At 38.6% G+C, this 17780-nt stretch overlaps 1 long non-coding RNA gene across 1 annotated transcript in view; it reads left to right on the plus strand.

Moving 5' to 3' along the window:
- The window catches only part of LOC310833225, a 64143-nt gene that overhangs the window by 2384 nt on the left and 43979 nt on the right, over positions 1–17780 (plus strand). Inside the window, exons 2-3 of the long non-coding RNA XR_014558596.1 lie at positions 886–960; positions 12699–12807. This is a non-coding gene — a long non-coding RNA (uncharacterized lncRNA). The remainder of the gene's footprint in view (positions 1–885; positions 961–12698; positions 12808–17780) is intronic.

Below are 17780 nucleotides of genomic sequence, written 5' to 3' on the forward strand. Positions count from 1 at the left end.
TTTTTTGTAATAATATTTGTATTAGAAGAAGGAAAAAGTGTAATATAGCATGGCTTGATTTCAATAAGGCTTCTGACAAGTTCTTCCATTATATTTTTGCCAGCGAGTTGCTGCAGTGTGGGATAGATGTTTATATTATGTGGATTTGTAGCTGGCAGGTGAGCCATAGTAAAGGTTGCTAGCCAATGGCTGCGCATCAACCTGAAGAAAAGGGACTGATGGGATATCCCTGGGTTGTGCCCTGGACCTGGTGTTGTTTAACACATTTATAAATTGCTTGGTTAAGGAGCAAATGGCACCAAACTGAGTCGGCGAACACTGACAGAAACAGGATCCAAGATGATCTTGACATAATGGGAGACCTGGGCCAAAACTAACAAAATGAATTTCAACGTTATGTGTAAGTTCTGTATTTATATGGCAACTTAAAAAGTAGCTGCTGTTTGAACTTTTATGTTGGACCTTTGGAATTAGATCCACTGAATGCAAAACAAACAAATTTGGCATGTATTGGACTACGTCAGTGTTCTTAAACTCAGTAAGTATGGCAGTACAGTGGTACCTCGGGTTAAGTACTTAATTTGTTCCGGAGGTCTGTTCTTAACCTGAAACTGTTCTTAACCTGAAGTACCACTTTAGCTAATGGGGCGTCCTGCTGCCGCTGTGCCACCACAGCACGATTTCTGTTCTCATCCTGAAGCAAAGTTCTTAATCCAAGGTACTATTTCTGGGTTAGCGGAGTCTGTAGCCTGAAGTGAATGTAACCTGAAGCATATGTAACCCGAGGTACCACTGTCCCTTCTTTAACACGCTTCCAGTTTAACTTATATAAAATGAATAACCATTTCTTGATATAAAATAGTTTAATTTTACTTTCAATTGCAGGAGACTTATATTGAAAGAAAAAGCTTGATATATGACATCTCTGTGTGTAAAGTTGAGGCCCGTGAAGTAATTGAAGTAAGTGGAATTATCACATCTGTTAAAAAATACTTATAAGCATTTTCATACTGATAAGTGGATTTCTTTTTATTCTTTAAAAGGATACCCAGAGGAGTTCATAATTATTACAAGTAATATGATTTATTGCTTAATACAAATCATTCTATGGCATTTCTTTAACCAAATCCAGCCACTGCTTAGATTAGTTTAAAGTATTTACTTTTTACTTTTGTTCAAGTGCTGCAAGACCTAGAGTCGTGATAATACGTTTAGCACCACTGAGTGTTTAAAAGTGAAAATATTTATCACATTTTGTGAAGCGCACATCGTTGCAAATGATACAGAAAACTGATTTTAAATAAATATACGATTTCAAGCTTGATGATCATTTATAGCTTAACTAAGATAGAGATATATTACTGCTATGAATTTGATCCTCTGTTACTTCATAATTATCATGGTTTTCTGCAGTGAATTTGATATATAACAGTTGGCGAAGAAAAGCTGCTCAGTTGTGTGACTAAAGATTTTATAGAAAACATCTGACATAATTAGTTCAGCATGTGTACAGTATAAGCATAAGATTTTGAATTAAACTTTGAAGAAAAGTTATTTCATATATGTTACATATGAATCAAAGTCCATACAAATTAACTGTTTATAATATTGTAAATGGTGTTTGGAATATAATTTCAAAACATTCAACAAGGAAATTGAATTTAGCTTCTGTTTAAAGGCTTGAATGAACTGTTCACACCTGTTAGTTTAAAACAGCTGCTTCTTTTATTATCAGTAAGCAGATGCAGAAAGTAATGGAATGTAATAAGATAATCCTCACTACAAAATATCCTCAGAGCATAATGATTCAGTATTTAAATGTAATGCAGCTGTAATTTACAATTGTAGAATTTATGCCTTTTTCTTTTTATTCAAAATGCATATATAGTTGACAACCATTTCTCATGGGGGTTCTGTTCCTGGCTCCTGCATACACTGGCAGAGTGCGTATAAGCATATTCCTCCCTGCCCCCGTTCCGCCCTTTTAGTGATGCATTCAGTGACGTTTTGGGGTAATTTCCGGGTTTGGCACCATGCATGCTTGTGCAATTGCACGTCATTCAGACATGTGTTAATCAGCCGTTGCCTGTACTTGAAATCTAAAAATGTAAGAAATCCTATTGAATTCTTTTTCATATCCTCCAGGCCTGATCCTGCATCTATTGTGCATATGACTTATAAGTTAATGTGACAGGATAATTGACTGAATAACTGCTGCATTTTCTCTGTTTATTGTAGTTTTATGTTTCAAAGTGGGCTTTCAACTATTGAGTCCCATCAGCGGAAGCCCTTTGCAAAGACTTTTGCCTGCCCAGTAAGGTTCTCCCCTCCATCCAATTGAATCTGTGGGGGTCTGGAGAACCCCTGGAATATACACTGTGGGTGGGAAGAGGGAGATTGTTTTGGTAAGCCAAAATGCTTGTGCTGATCGAACATTCGGAAGAGCACAGTGTTGAATTCCTCCCAACAAACAGACATTTTAGAGAAAAAATATTATCCTAGAGTAGGAGCAAGCCAGAAAGATATGCTTTGACTGTGCACAGTATTCATGAGAATACATTCAAGGTGAAGCAAGATGTTAAAGTGGTAGTCTGTGACCCAATCCAAATTTTGTCAAGAAGATAGTAGGAAAGTGGGAAGGGCAGAAGGCACTTGCAAGGATGGATTTACAGATAGGAGTGACAGTGTTTAATCTGCAAATTCCACCCCAAGGTTAATTTTTCCTCAGCTGAGTTTACTTGGAGTTTTGGTGTTTTCTTGGTGGTGGGAATGTTGTAAAACTGTTTGAACAGCATTTGCACAGGGAAATAATGGAGTACTGCTTTCCAGCCAGAAAATTCTTTCCTACAAGGAAGGTTTTTCAAATATATTTTACTGCCTGAGAACAGCAAATAGCACCACACTAGTCAAGGTGTGTAGTACTTGAGGCGGCCAAGATAGCATGGCATCCATATCAGAAAAACCCCCACAAACTTCTCTCCCTAGGAATGAAAATACTTTAAGTAACATTTTGTTGCTTTTTCATGACTTCTGAATTCAGCCGATAAAGGGAGCAACCTTGTTCTGTCTAATGGTAACACTAGCCCTGTGCCCCCAGCAGTAGCATTACCATGGAAATACAAGTTAGAAACTCTGTATTTCCTTCTAAGCTTTGCTTAGACTAAGTAGAAGTGGAATGGAGTAGCCAAGTACTGTAGTTAAATAATTTCATTTTGCTCTGCATGTTGTAGATTGACTTGAAGTCCAATCCTTAACATATTATGTGAAGTTACAGATAGGTAGCCGTGTTGGTCTGCCATAGTCAAAACAAAAAAAAATTCCTTCCAGTAGCACCTTAAAGACCAACTAAGTCAGTTCTTGGTATGAGCTTTCGTGTGCATGCACACGAAATCTGAAATCTGAAGAAGTGTGCATGCACACGAAAGCTCATACCAAGAACTGACTTAGTTGGTCTTTAAGGTGCTACTGGAAGGAATTTTTTTATATTATGTGAAGATACACTTCTGTTATTGAATAAATTTGATGATTAGCTCTGGATCCAAGTGGGTGTGTTTGGAAATAAGGATTATGTCAATTTTTTTTATACTATACAAGTAATAATGGTCTGTTATATTAGTATATTTATGGCATGCCAATCACTGTTCCTCTGGTATGGGAGTGTCAGCCAAACAGCAGAGGCTTTCTCCATGCTAGTGTTGCTTCAGATTTAGGAAAGGATGATGTTTTTTGGCGTGGAACTGGAGTAGATGCATTTTAGGCTTTTCCCATACGGTTCAGGCTACATGTCTGATGTTATCAGACTATGATGAAAGGTAGCTAATGCTGTTAAGATATAACTGCAGGCACATTTGATTTACTTTGGCTTTATTATGGCTTGAGGTGGAAAAAGGTTTTGTTCCATAATTAAGAGGGATGAACACTATTATACTCTCCTTATAAACTGCAGGCGGGAGACCTGGTGGCAGATATTTTTTTCTTACTAGGGAATTGCCTCACACTGTGATACCATGTTTAGCTTCCTGGAGTCAAGCATGCATTTCATTTCACAGTGTCCCTAGGAAAATGACATTGTCTAGAGCAGGCATAGGTAAACACGGCCCTCCAGATGTTTTGGGACTACAACTCCCATGATTCCTAGCTACCAGGACCAGTGGTCAGGGATGATGGGAATTGTAGTCCCAAAACACCTGGTGGGCAGAGTTTGCCTATGCCTGGTCTAGAGATGTCTTAATATAAAAAAGAAAGATGATTCCCCCCCCCCCAGATACCACTCATCCTTAGCATTGTGAGAATGCAGCGATTAACTTGGATTGCTTGAAAAGAGGATCCAGAGAAGTGTGTTCAGAATTCAGCTTGCAGGGTGAGGATTTTGTGGCTCCTCTCCCTTCATAGCCCTTTGCACTTACTAAAACCCATTCCTGTGGGCCGAGAAACCCTCTGCAACAGTGAGAGATGGAGCATGGGGAGTTTAAGTAGGATGAGGAAATAAGAATTCAGTGGCGCTGCCTCATACAAGCAGAAGTATATTTCCTTTTGTACAAGACATCCTTGGATTGCTTTAAGCACTGAATTGCATAACTTTCATTTGTCCCTATTGTCTGTTCATTTGTCACGGCAATCTTATCAGGTATAATGTATTTAGACTGTTATGTCGGCTACATTATAACTGAATGTAATTTAAGCATAAAGTGTTGACGTTATATTATAAATTGAATTAGGTATTTATTAGCATTGCATTAAGAACCTTTGTATGAACATGCAATCATAATTTACTTATAAAACAGCATTTATTCATTTTAATTTGGGATATTGGCAGATATTTTCATATTTTAAGTAGCGTTGTTAATGAAATGTCATGCAACTGTGAAGCATTATTAAGTCATCACTCAGAACAGAATAGAAGCATAGTAGTTGAGTGTTGTAACTTACGTAGGAGATTAGTTTCCGGAAACATAGAGACTAATGAACATGGCAGCTGCATTATTAAAATATTGTACTCCAGCCCAGAACAGTTTCTTAATTCATGCATACAGGAATTTAACATTAATTCATTCATTGTGTTTTTTGAGTCATCTATCTTCCATGTTTTTAGCAAATTGTGAGCGGAAGCCCTGGCCTGTGAGGAACTAACATCTGCTGCTTCAGCCATTTCCAGCCCAGGAGATTCAGCTGCAGAGTAAAAATCGAAATGCTAGAGAACTGCTTCTAACACCATTGCTCCCCCAAGCTCCTTTTGCAGCTGCCAGCAGATGCAGAAGGCAAGGCGACATCAGCAGCAGCCCAATGACAAAATCCCTGGCCTGTCTGCTTCTGTAGACATATCCAGGCTGGGAGTTTCAGCTGCAGAGTGTTAGTTAGAATATCAGAGGGCAAGGGGAAGACTTCTAACACCATGGCTCTCCATCACATTCTGCATCTACCACCAGAACCAGTAGCTCAGCAGTGGCCCAGTGGGAAAGCCCTGGCTTGTTAATTATTTTCATCCATCTGCTTTGGTCCCATAGTAGAAAAGGCGCTTTCCTGTGACTTAACTAGCTGGCTCTCTAAAGGAGGTGCAACACACAGCCAAGTCCTTTGAGCACAGTGGACAGGCAGAATTATATGGGAGGGCACAATATTTTTCAAATATCCTGATACCATACTATTTAGGACTTTATAGGTAAGAAGCTGCACATTAAATTGCGCCAGGAAATTAATTGGAAGCCATTGTTGATGCAATCAGGAAAGTAGAAAAGAGAGCAATTTGGCCACTCCATTTTGCAATGACTAAAATTTCTAAATTCTTTTCAAGGGTTACTCTTTGCAGAGTGCATTACAGTAATCCCGTTGGCTGTGACAAAGGCATGCATGGCAGTGGCAATATCTGCTTTATCACAGTCAAAGCTCTACAAAAGCACCTTCCTAGCTATGGCAGCCACCTGGGAATCCAGCAGCAATGGCAGATACAGAAACACCCCCAAACTACAAACCCTGGTTTTCAAAAAGGAGTGCAGCCCCATTCAAGACAGAACAAATTCCCACTTTAGTTTCAGCTCTCCTGCTGGCTAACAGCACCTCTATCCTTTCTGATTTAAAGCTGAATTTATAAACTTGATCCAATCTGTGACGGCACAACTGCACCCTTATAACACTTCAAAACCTCCACTGCTTCCTTGTCATTTGATGGAAAAGATCTATATAGAGAAATTGTTAAAACAGATTTAAGGATAATTATTTTGTTAAGCTGTTTTCTGGTTATCCAGCCTTTCAGCCATAGTTTTTTAAAAAATCCAGAGCAACTATTTTGGCATAGGACAGTTTGTTGGAAGGAAGATTTCATAGCTTGTTATGCTCTATTTATACAAACACAAGTCACTTGGAGTTCAGGAGATATATTTAGGATCAGCATTTGTGCATGGTGTTGCAGCTAAATAAAGTAATGTTAGAGCAGCTTATTAGAAATGCATGAAACCAGAAATGCAAAATTGTCATTTATTAGTAATCAAATATAATTTGAAGATTCAGTAATGGAATCTGAATAAATAGACCATACCTAGACTTCATATTTTGTTTATGTTTGTAAATGATATTTATCATTTTTTAAAATCACCACAATCAAAATATTCATATAATATAATTTTTATTTACAGATATTACTATGCAATGTTTCTCTGTTATCATATGTAATTATGTTGGTTCTGTTATTGTAGTTTCTAGGCAAATCCTGTGTAATTGTGAGAATTTGCCAGAAGGATTAACATTTTGAGAGGTCTGTTATGCTTTATGCATGATGTATCAGACTCTTAACAGAGATTACAAAATGATTTCTAATCTGTTTTCTGATTTGAAGACTGAAGTGTCTATAATAGCTGAAAAAGTATGCTAATCTGTCAGTTTATCATACGAATTTTATAGCATATGGTAAACTAAAACCATATTGACCTTTTGGTCTTGTTGATCACATGGATGAAGATGATCATCTGTTGATCTGTACTAATCACTCTGAAATAACACCTATGCAGAAGGTACCATAATACTGTTTGTTTCTGCTGTATTTCCTCTTCTAGAAATCTTTTATATTTAAAAACAATTTAGTGCACCTAGCTTAATATAAAAAGAATCAGAATATGCTTAATGCAGTGGTTTTATTTTATATTTGACTGTAATTTAAATTCATTTTATAATCATTTTAATTATTTATTTTAACATTTATATCCCATCTTTCCTCCAAGTAGTTGAAGGTGGCATACATAGTTCTTTCACCTCCTATGAGATAGGTTTGGCTGGGAAACTGTGAACAGCCCAAGTCACCCAGTCAGCTTCATGGCTGAGTGGGGATTAGAATGCTGCTTTCCCAAATTCTAGCCTGACACTAATCCTAGGACACTTTACATTCTTAATACAAAAATCCTTAAAAATGCGACATCTGATGGGGGGGGGGCACTACCAAGAAGGCCCTCTGCCTGGTTCCCTGTAACCTTACTTCTTGCAGTGAGGGAACCACCAGAAGGCCCTCGGAGCTGGACCTCACTGTCTGGGCAGAACGATAGTTACACTACATTATGCTTTTTGTAAAGGGACAAACAGGTTGTTGGGCTATGGCACTGTGTACATACTGTTATGAGTTTGGTCAGTCTGGATGATACCTGTGGGTACCTTCCACATCTGTATATGTGGAGGTAGAGGAGACAAATGAGTGGATGTTGGGTGATCCCAGGATGAAAGGTAAACACCAGCCAGTAGCTCATGGACTAGAGGAGCGGGGAAGGCTGAGAAATGGGGAAATAAGGGTTGAAGGGTGTGCAACTCAAGATCAAGAGACAGAAGGACTGATGGCGGGGCATTATAGATTTTGGTGCTGAACCTTAAAAACTTTCATTTGAGCTTCTAAACTTAATGGATGCTAATGCATTAATGGTATTGTTCTACCAGAGGGTTTCATGGTGCTCCCTGCACGGTGCCTTCTACCTCTAAAATGCCATGTGACTTGATCTGAGTAGAAAAGTTTCGATTGGAAGGAGTAAGGCATTTACTCATTCTCAGTGCTTTTTTCCTAGAAAAATAGATGCCGGTACTCACCATGAAGTTGTTACAGTAAGTGCCACACTTTTTAACAAAAGAAAAAGAGGTGCCATTGCTGCGTACATTTGGGTACCCCCTGAAAAAAGCACGCTCATTCTGGAAGTCTAGATGCTTGGTGGGAAAATTCCTGTCCATTCCAAAAGAGGACAGGTATACTTTTCTGCTGTTTGTAACCACTCCTAGATTCCCTCACCTTCCAAAGCAAAACAAAGGTTTTCAAGTAAAGGTGCTGGGAAAACTAATAATAATAATAATAATAATAATAATAATAATAATAATAATAATAATAATAATAATAATAAATTATATCCTGCCCTCCCCAGCCGAAGCTGGGCTCAGGGCGGCTAACAATACTAAAATAGTGCAACATTCTAAAAACATTATAAAAATTAATTAAAATCAAAATTGATGGCAACCGTAAACAAAAGTTCTGTAAAGATTGCCAAAGGAGGGAGTCAGGCTGCACCCTGACCAAAGGCCAGGTGGAACAGCTCTGTCTTGCAGGCCCTGCGGAATGATGTCAAGTCCTGCAGGGCCCTTGTCTCTTGTGACAGAGCGTTCCACCAGGTTGGAGCCGCAGCCGAAAAAGCCCTGGCTCTAGTTGAGGCCAGCCTAACCTCTCTGAGGCCTGGGACCTCCAAGATGTTTTTATTTGCAGACCGTTAGTTCCTCTGTGGGACATACCAGGAGAGGCGGTTCCGTAGGTACGAGGGTCCTAGCCAATGATACATGCTCCTTAGGCTAAAGCAGTTTCTGTTTCATATGTTCCAAGCCATGTACAGCTATTTTTCCACACTTACAGTCTTGGAAGACAACATTTCAATAATGCTAAACTTACATCCTGAGATACAAATATTTCTACTGACAAATGACTTTTGTAGGATTTTGCTGAGTAAAGCTATTCTTGTATATGAGCAATTGGCCACCTGCAACTGTTTGTCATGTAGCCTTGTTTGGGAAATACTGGTAGTAACTGAAAACTTAGGAATGTGTGAAAGCTAGAAGCCAGCTGTGCCTTCCTCAGCTTCTTCCAGGTGTTAAGATACATGGTTACTTTGCTTCACTTTTGGCTATGTAGGCATAATAAACTCTTAACCCTTTCATTGATGTGGAATTGTTTTGGTCAAATATAGGGCAGTAATGGGTGAAATAAAAAGCAATTGGATGCCCAGATAACTTTGCTACTTCCTGTACCCTCATTGTACTCATTGCTTCATTCCTTTGTGTGGCAAAAACAGGATGCAACTTCTTGGGGTAGCAGGAATAAGTTAATCCAAGCACAGTCATGGATGGGTCAGAATGGGACATGGAGGGAGAAACTGGCTCCTCAAGTACCACACTGCATTTAGCATGCATCTTCTTAACTAAAAGAATAGGTTTGCTGATTTTGAAACCTTTGCTTAAAAAGCCACATGCAGAATAAGAATTTGAGGGGCTAAGGCCAAGAATGGGGAAAGGCGGCTGCATGGAACATCTACATGAACCTGGCTGGTTCAGTTAGTAGAACATGGCACTCTTTATCCTAGAGTGTTGGGTTCTTCCCTATGTTGGATGTATATGATTTTCCATGTGATTGTAACTTTTTTTCTAAAAACAAAAACAAAAAACCCCTATGCTGATTGTTGAAACAATCCTGCATAAACTCTTTTGTGAGTTCTGTGAACTGCCCTGAGACCTCCGGGTATAGGATGGTAAATAAATTCAAATAATAATTTAAGATGGTAATAGATTGTTTGTCTTTGGGTGAATCCTATGTTAATATTAAGGTTATTATGTTCTTCTATGTATCCATGTCACACATTTTGACATATGATACCATCTTGATGAAATGTTATGCAGCCTGCTTAGATGTTTATACACTAATGTTGTATCTACATGATTCACACAAACTCCTGTACTTTATACTTGTTACAGAACATTTTTTTCAACACTGAAGCATCAGCCACTGAATCAGTAACTCAAACTATTGTCTAGAAGGTTGCTAATCCTTCATTTCACATAGCTGCTTAGATCCTTGTAGACCTTTGCACTCTTTATGTTAAGCTAATATAAGATAGAAGCAAAAGGCTTTGTCTTGATGACAGATAGTTGGATGGTAAACCTCTAAGGAATAATCTAAATGGTGTAGGAACTTGTGAGGCATATCTCACCCTTCCATTTAATTCCTGCATAAGCCAAAGCCAAGCATTATGTTTTAGAGCTTCTGTAGACTGAGATGTAAAACCAAGGTCCTGACCACTTGTAGCTGTTAAAATTCCTATGGGACTCATCATAGAAGTATAAGATGTTAATCTTAATATCCTGGCCAAATTCCAAAAGGGATAATTGCATTCTTCCTACCTAAATTCTCCCTGCAATTTCAATTAGTTCTGGTATTCTTCTTCACTTCCTTTTCTATGATGGGATGCATTCTATACTATGAAGCAGTTGTTGCATTTCATTCCAGAAGTGGCTGTATTTCAGTAACTGATTAAGTGATCACTGTGTATAAACTGTAGGCACTATTGAAGGAAGTGGAACATTTGATTATACAGCTGTAAATTATTTACATTTTCAAGTAAAAGAACAAGGCAATGATAAAGTGCAAAATTAGCAGCAGCAGATAAAACAATAGAGTAGGAGTAAGAATGTTTTATAGTTCCATCCTCCTCATTTGCTTGCTGCTAGCTGGACCAAGCAGGATAGCCAGCAGGAATCAGTGTACATAACACCACCTGGATAAGATGGAGGTTCTATTCCTGCTGTAAAAATTATGTCTTATTTTTAAGCACTGCTGACTTTAATTCACCTGTCCTGCCACCCATTTCTCCTTCCTGCAGCTACCAGCAAAACTTGAGCTACTGTGCTTTGAGGTGGGAATTGCCCTCTGACAATGTGGTGCTAAACTACTCACTTTTACAAACTCAACGTAGAAAGCTGAAATTAGACAAGCAATCCTCCTCACTGCTGGTCATAAGTGTGAAAGGCCTAAAAGTGATCAAGAGATACAAGAAAAAGTTACTCATTTTAAATAATGTGTGTGCATGTGCATACGTTTTAGAGAGCCATGGCCTGGTAATCTCACAGTGCTCAGAGTACAGTAGCTCAAGAGTCCTAAGCTCCAAGGAGAGATGGATAACTTACTGCTCACTCAACCTTGTGCAACAGTACGCTGTCCTGTAGCACTGACCTTGTTCCAGTCTTGCCATGTATGGCAACATCCACTGGTTTTGGTGTTACACTTGGGAAGCAAAGATTTGGGGTTATTGAAGGGCATGGCCCTTAGTCTTACAAGCCGCATGGACATCATGTTGGTTCAGCAGTGATGACCTCGGGTGGTCATCTTAAGGTTGAAAATGTCTCCCCTAGAGGTTATGGAAAGGTGGTATTGAAACTAAGAGTTCAAATAAAGCAATCCACAAAATAAGCAGGGAACTGCAGCTGGCCCTGGATAGGTCTGATGGTGCAGTGGTACCTCACCCCAATGTTACAACAGCCTGGGAATGGATTTCCAGCAAGTGAGTGTAGAGGAACTAAGCAGAGGCTTGACCCACCTCTGTGGCAGGTAAGTTTGGGAAACGTTAATGGGAGATAAGGGAACAGGTGATGACCCTTAGACACATTTGCAGGTGAAGAAATTTTCTGGGGGCCAGAAATACTATTGAGTCCAACCTGCCATACTTGCAGAGATGGGAAGGCCTGGAAAAAAACGGAAAGAATGTTTTTTGGGGGAGGTTTCTCCCCCCAAAGCCATTTTCCCCAGAAAAAAAGGGTGTGGAATATTCAAACTATATCAAACTGTTTTTCTCAATTTTTCTGGAATCTAGATCTTCCCATCTCTAGTTGTGGGGCCCAGGAACGTGGGGGTAGGAAGGCCTTTCTACTCATAAGGTTGGGCCCAGGCTTTGGAGCTGGGCTTCTTTTTTGTCACTTGGCAAGGCATGATTTGGTTTATCCAAGGTTCCCACACTTGTCATTTCTCCTGCAGATGTTCTTAATAAGATGTGGCCCCAGTTTAAGCCATTTCATTCAACCCATCTCTATAATTTTGAATCCAGTTGCAATTGTCCTGTGGTTCTTGCAGCTGAGGTTTGAGGCTAGATGAGTGTGAAGCTTCTCTTCTAGATGTGTAATCTCAGCCTATGTAGGGCTTCACTTGTGCTTGATCTGGAAGCTGCAGTATGTAACCTGAGGTACTACTGTATTTGCAGCTAGAAAATTATATGGAATTTGTGTGTGTCCCCCACCAGTATGTCTTCATTGTTTCAATGTGATATAAAGCATTTATACATTCTTTACAACCTAGTTCTATTTAATTCCCTCTTATTTTAATTATTCACAACCACTTCATTGGGTTCTCATAAAGAATAGCTTACTGAAATTACGGAGACTTGTTCTTATGGAGAGTTAGTGATCGTCTTACTGTTTTTATTGCTTGTTCCTTTATCTACTTCCACTTTTTAAACTGCAATCCTGAATAAATAGGGAGGATGTAATCCCCAGTGAACACAATGAGACTTCCTTCCATACCCAGAGCTCTGTGGTTATCTTGGCTCTCTTTTTAGTTCTTTGCATTTTATGGCAGTTTGCCTCTGTTTTCTTTTTGTTCTGTACAAATACATGCTTCCAAATGGGGATTTCTTATTCATAATTTTCAGATCTGACACTTTCCAAAGGAGTAAGACAAAGCGCTATGATCTACGATCACGGTGTGAGCTGTGGAAATCTTTGCAGTCCATTGCCAAGAATGAGCATCACAGGAAGCAGGTACTTTCAGTTGAACTAAATTTAGTAAAACACACGTTGAAATTAGTATTGAAATACAGCAGTTAATAATATTTTAGGAAGGTGTGAGGAATAGATTCAGAGCAACTGGAAGGATAGCTCTGAAGCATGTACTGTTGAACTTGGGTGATGCCCAATATGTTGGTTGCTGCTTGGCACTGATAGTAACTGAATAAGGTCAAAAGTTCTGTATGTTTTTTCTTCTCATCTGAGGCCATCGGCCAGCAGCCGTAATAGCTGTCAGCTGTGATGAGAAGTAGGGGCTGTAGGAAGAGTACATCAGTACAGACCCATCCCAAATCCTAGAATAGGCTACTCTACTTAGTCATTTATACTTTACTTCTTGAAGCACTGCAGGACTGTGGGAATTTTCACCTTCACTGGAACCTCAGAGCCAATTCATGACATCAGATTAAACATATGACTTCTCACAGAAGTGCCAAAAGTTACAACTTGCTGGCCACAGCTCTGTAAAGTTAGATTCATGCTACATATGATTTATACTATGCAAATCTCCAGTCAAACTCCCCAAACATTATGATAATAGCAAGAGCGAGAACTAGAATTTGCTAAACAAATTAGTGATTTTTTTAAAAGAGGGGCTGTTTCTCAGGATTTAGAATTATGTCTTGAAGTACATGTGTGTGTCTCTCTGAGAGAGAGAGAGAGAGAGAGAGAGAGAGAGAGAGAGAGAGAACAAAAAAATGTGGATAGGAGTGTATTATAAGAACAGAGCATATAAGTACCAGAAGTTTTTTTGAAAGCCATATAACTCAGCGTTTGATGATGCTTTGTTGGAAATCACACCTATCCCAGACCACTTCTGTTGTGTCTGTTTTTAGGAGCAGTTGCTTATACATTAATCTTTGGTCACCTAGAGAGCAAATCTAACTTCTGGGTGGGGAGCAATGCAGTTCAAATCTGAAGCCCTGTCACTTGTATTGGTCAGAGCAGAAGGGGGGGGGGCAGTATTTTACTTTTTTACTTTTTTTGCTGTACCAGTACCAAACTGACTCTGCAGAGAAATTGAAATTGGGTCCCCTCTGGCTGCTGGACCGTCTTAACACCCAGTAGATTCATGGGTGACTCAGCTCTACCTCTTTCCAGTTCTTGCTCTAACCCTGCTTTGGGGGCCTTACACTTTCTACATGTGGCAGTAGTCTGTCCAGAGCCTGCATTATTGGTAGATGTAGGAAAGACCTCTGTCCGCTGTTAGCAGAGCTAATCAAAGATGGATGAAGACTGATGGAAAAAATCTTTCCCCACAAAATGCTCTGCCCCAAAGTGTTTCTCCTGCATTGCTAATATGTCAGTCTTAGTTTTCCACAATTTATAACAGAGAGTAAATTACAATCAATGAGCATTGAACATTGTCAACAATTGATGGTGTTAAAAACTGTGTCGTTCATTCTTTATCAGTTCAATGCCACAGATGCATTACTTTACGTTATAGAAAATAAAAATAAAATATTTCTGAGTAAAGATCTAATGGACCGTTCATAAAACCCACAGTTAATAATACAATGCAAGTATTTGCTAAAAGAGGGGCATTCTGGTTCAGGTATACATGCAGCCAGGATTTCATCTGTGCTGTAAAAGGAATAGTATTTCCACTTCAAACTTGATATGAATTATACGCTTTTTGTACTACATTTCCCACTCTTTGGCAATCAGGACTGCATCAGTCTTCCCACATGCTATTGACTGGTAAAGCTATTTCATACATATCTGCTTGCAGAGCAATGATGTTACTCCAATTCTTTAGTAATGTTTCTTGTTTACTGACGTCTTCCCAGAGCAACTTTTAGCCAATTCAATTTTACAGTTATGGATGCTAAATGTTTTAAATCACTCTCAAATACTTCATCATGTGCTGTTCAACTGTGTCTTAAGCTCCCAGACTGATTCCAAAACTAACAGTTGGATCTGGAGTTGGTCAGCTGTTGAACAAGTTATTTACACATGTCAGCATCAAAGCACCTCGGCCAATAATTAGCCACTTCTTTTAAAATTTATGTGTAGAATCCTTACATTGTAATTGAAGAGGAAGGTTGTGATTAGTAGATATTTAGCTTATTTTTAAAGAATATTTAGCTTCTTCCAGTTGGAAGATAGTAGAAAATGAATTACTAGATAGGGACAGACATTCCTATAACGTGCATAATATGAACTGCATTTATCAAACAACAACCTTAAACCCTTTTGCTGATAGGTATGAAGTCAATGATAGTCATAAAAGGCAGGCTCGATAGTGAGAAAAGCGTGTAGTATTAGGAGGATTATAGACTCAGTTGTTTAGAAAGCAGAAATTTAAGAAGACCTTTTGTGGACATAGTGATAGCCATGGTGGGAAGTGCTTCTGGCACGAATGTGTACTGCAGCAAAAGTAGGGTGAAGGTAAATATGAATAATAGCTAAGCACTTATAAACAGGTGCAGCACATTTTGTCTTCCCTGGAGGCTTGCCACTGTTATGTGATAGCTCAGCTTCTGTACAGCTGGGGTGGCAGTGATATTGAATGCACATCACTCTGCATAAGGCACATAAACGAATATGTCCTGATAAAGTCACATTAGAAGTGCTGAATGCTCATTCAGTAGTTAACAGGATAATATTGTAACATTATTTAATAATAATACGGAATTTCTCTACCTTTTGCATGTTTGTCCCAGAAAATCAACCTGGTATTTAGGTGAAATTAAAAGCTATCTTGATAAAATTATTACGGTACCTCTTTTCTACTGGCTACAATCTTGGTAGCTCTCCAGAGGTGCACTTTGCATTGTTGGAGATACAAACATTTTCCCCACATCCAGAGTTCATTTTCAACCCACTAATCCACAGTATTGATGCACTTTAATTTTTCCCCCTTTTATTGCCAGGTTTCTCAGTTTTCCTCCTCCTGTTTCTCCCCCCCCCCCACTTTTTTCTTTCTCCTGCATTTTCCTCACCCCACATCTCTCTCATTTTCTTAAAATCCTTTGTATTATTATCACTTCCTGTATATCTGTGTTTTGCTGATTTTAATGGATGTCTTGCATGCGATACGTAATGATTTTATAAGCCACCCTGAGATAGCTTGATAAAGAGTTTGCTTATAAATTGATGGTGTTGATAGTTGTAGTAATAATAATAATATTAAACACTTTGCTTCTTTCAAGGCTTAATTTGTGTCAGAGTCAACCCCATAACCTATTTAATATCAGGGTTACGTTCTGAGATATAAGAGAAGTTTCTATGTGCAAAGGGATTTCCCCTCAAGACCAAGTAAATCACCACATGCCTGTTTCTATACATTTAGGATTAAGAGAGTATTACTTCTAGAGTAGGTAACATTCCTTCCAGCCCAAGGAAATAGCACACTTTCTTTTTACAAATCATTCATACCCAATTCAAATATTCTTTACCCATCATTAAATAAACATTAGGGATGGGAAAGATATTCCGTTCAGTTTGCATTTAAAGGTGAACCTCCCTAATTCACTTTACAAAATAACACAGGAACTGAAACATCCATTGCACTTTTTGGAATTTTGCAGTGCAAGTTTCCAGGCAAGTAATAAGTAGAAAAATGCATATAGTAAAGTGTGCAGAAAAATGCATATATTAGTAAAAACAACATACCAAACGTCTTATAATAGGGAGAAATGCTTTCCAAAAAGTGCATATTAGGCAAAATTCCATACTAAAATTTCCACACTAAAATGCTGCTGTATTTCCAAGAGGACATTAAAAAAAAAAAACTGCTGTGAATTTAAGACTGGAAAAATGAGAAATTATTATGATTATTATTATTAAGCATTACTGAAAAAAGTCAAATACAAAGTATACATTCAAAGCAACATAATTAACAGGAAACTAAAATATTATCTTAAGTATTACAAAATATTTCAAAATAAAACATTACAAAGGAGGTCAACTACACAATGAAGCAGCAAAGTTAACAAAAAAAGACCAAAACCAAACCCTTCAGGACTTCCTGTTTGCTTCTGATTGGAATGGCGGCGGATTCTGTGTTGTCCACTTAGCAGCAACTGTTTCGGAGCTGGATCAGGCTTAGGGGAGAGTGTGAAGACTCCACACACCCCTAAAAAACCCCATGGATGAGTGGGGCACCAAAGGTTCCTGCAGAGCGAGAAAACTCGCCGCGATCTCCCTGCGACCTGCCGCTGACTCTGGCAGCAAAGGGTGGAGGAGGAGAAGCGGCTTGAGTTGGCTCAAAGGCAAAATTGCACCCGCCACGAAGTCAAATATAAAATGCAGATTTAAAACAGCTTAATTAACAAGAGAATAAAATATTATCATAAACATAGAATTGAGAGAAACCAAAATTGACAGATTTGCCCATCAATAGAAACCTTATCTAGTCTATGTACCTTCGGAATTGGGTGCATTTGCCAAAACAATTATGATTTAAAACATAAAGGAAGATCAGATAGATGAGAAGAAAACCTTTCCTGGGATTACAGTTTGTTTGTTTTTAAATTATTGTTATTTTAAAAATAAAGTTTAAATACTTTAAATACTGCTTTCAGGTGGATCTCACAAAGCAGTTTACATGAGATTATTGCAGCAATAATAATAGATTCTTTTAAAAAGTTGCAATAAAATGAAAAAGACAACTGTTTAGAAGAAGCTGTCGCTGCTGCTGCTTACTTGCCTCAGGGCTAGATGTTTCTCTCATCCTGTGGAGACAATTGGAGGAATGAGTAACCATCCCTGGGGGACCTTATAATTTTAATTTTTGAGGTACCAGTAAAGTTAACAGCTTTAACAACTATTTTCATTCGTGTGAGAATATTTCACAGCCAAATGTGGTAAAACCGAGAATAAATACTTAGCTCTATCTGGTAGGTTTGCCTATTTACCTTCCTATGAAAATGCATAGGATTAGGCTACATGCCTTCCCTCCCTCCATCAAGCAGACTCAGCACACTGGGACCCAGTGTACTGAG

The sequence above is a fragment of the Podarcis gaigeae genome (genome assembly GCF_964106915.1).
Source record: "Podarcis gaigeae genome assembly, chromosome: 1".
NCBI lineage: Eukaryota > Metazoa > Chordata > Lepidosauria > Squamata > Lacertidae > Podarcis > Podarcis gaigeae.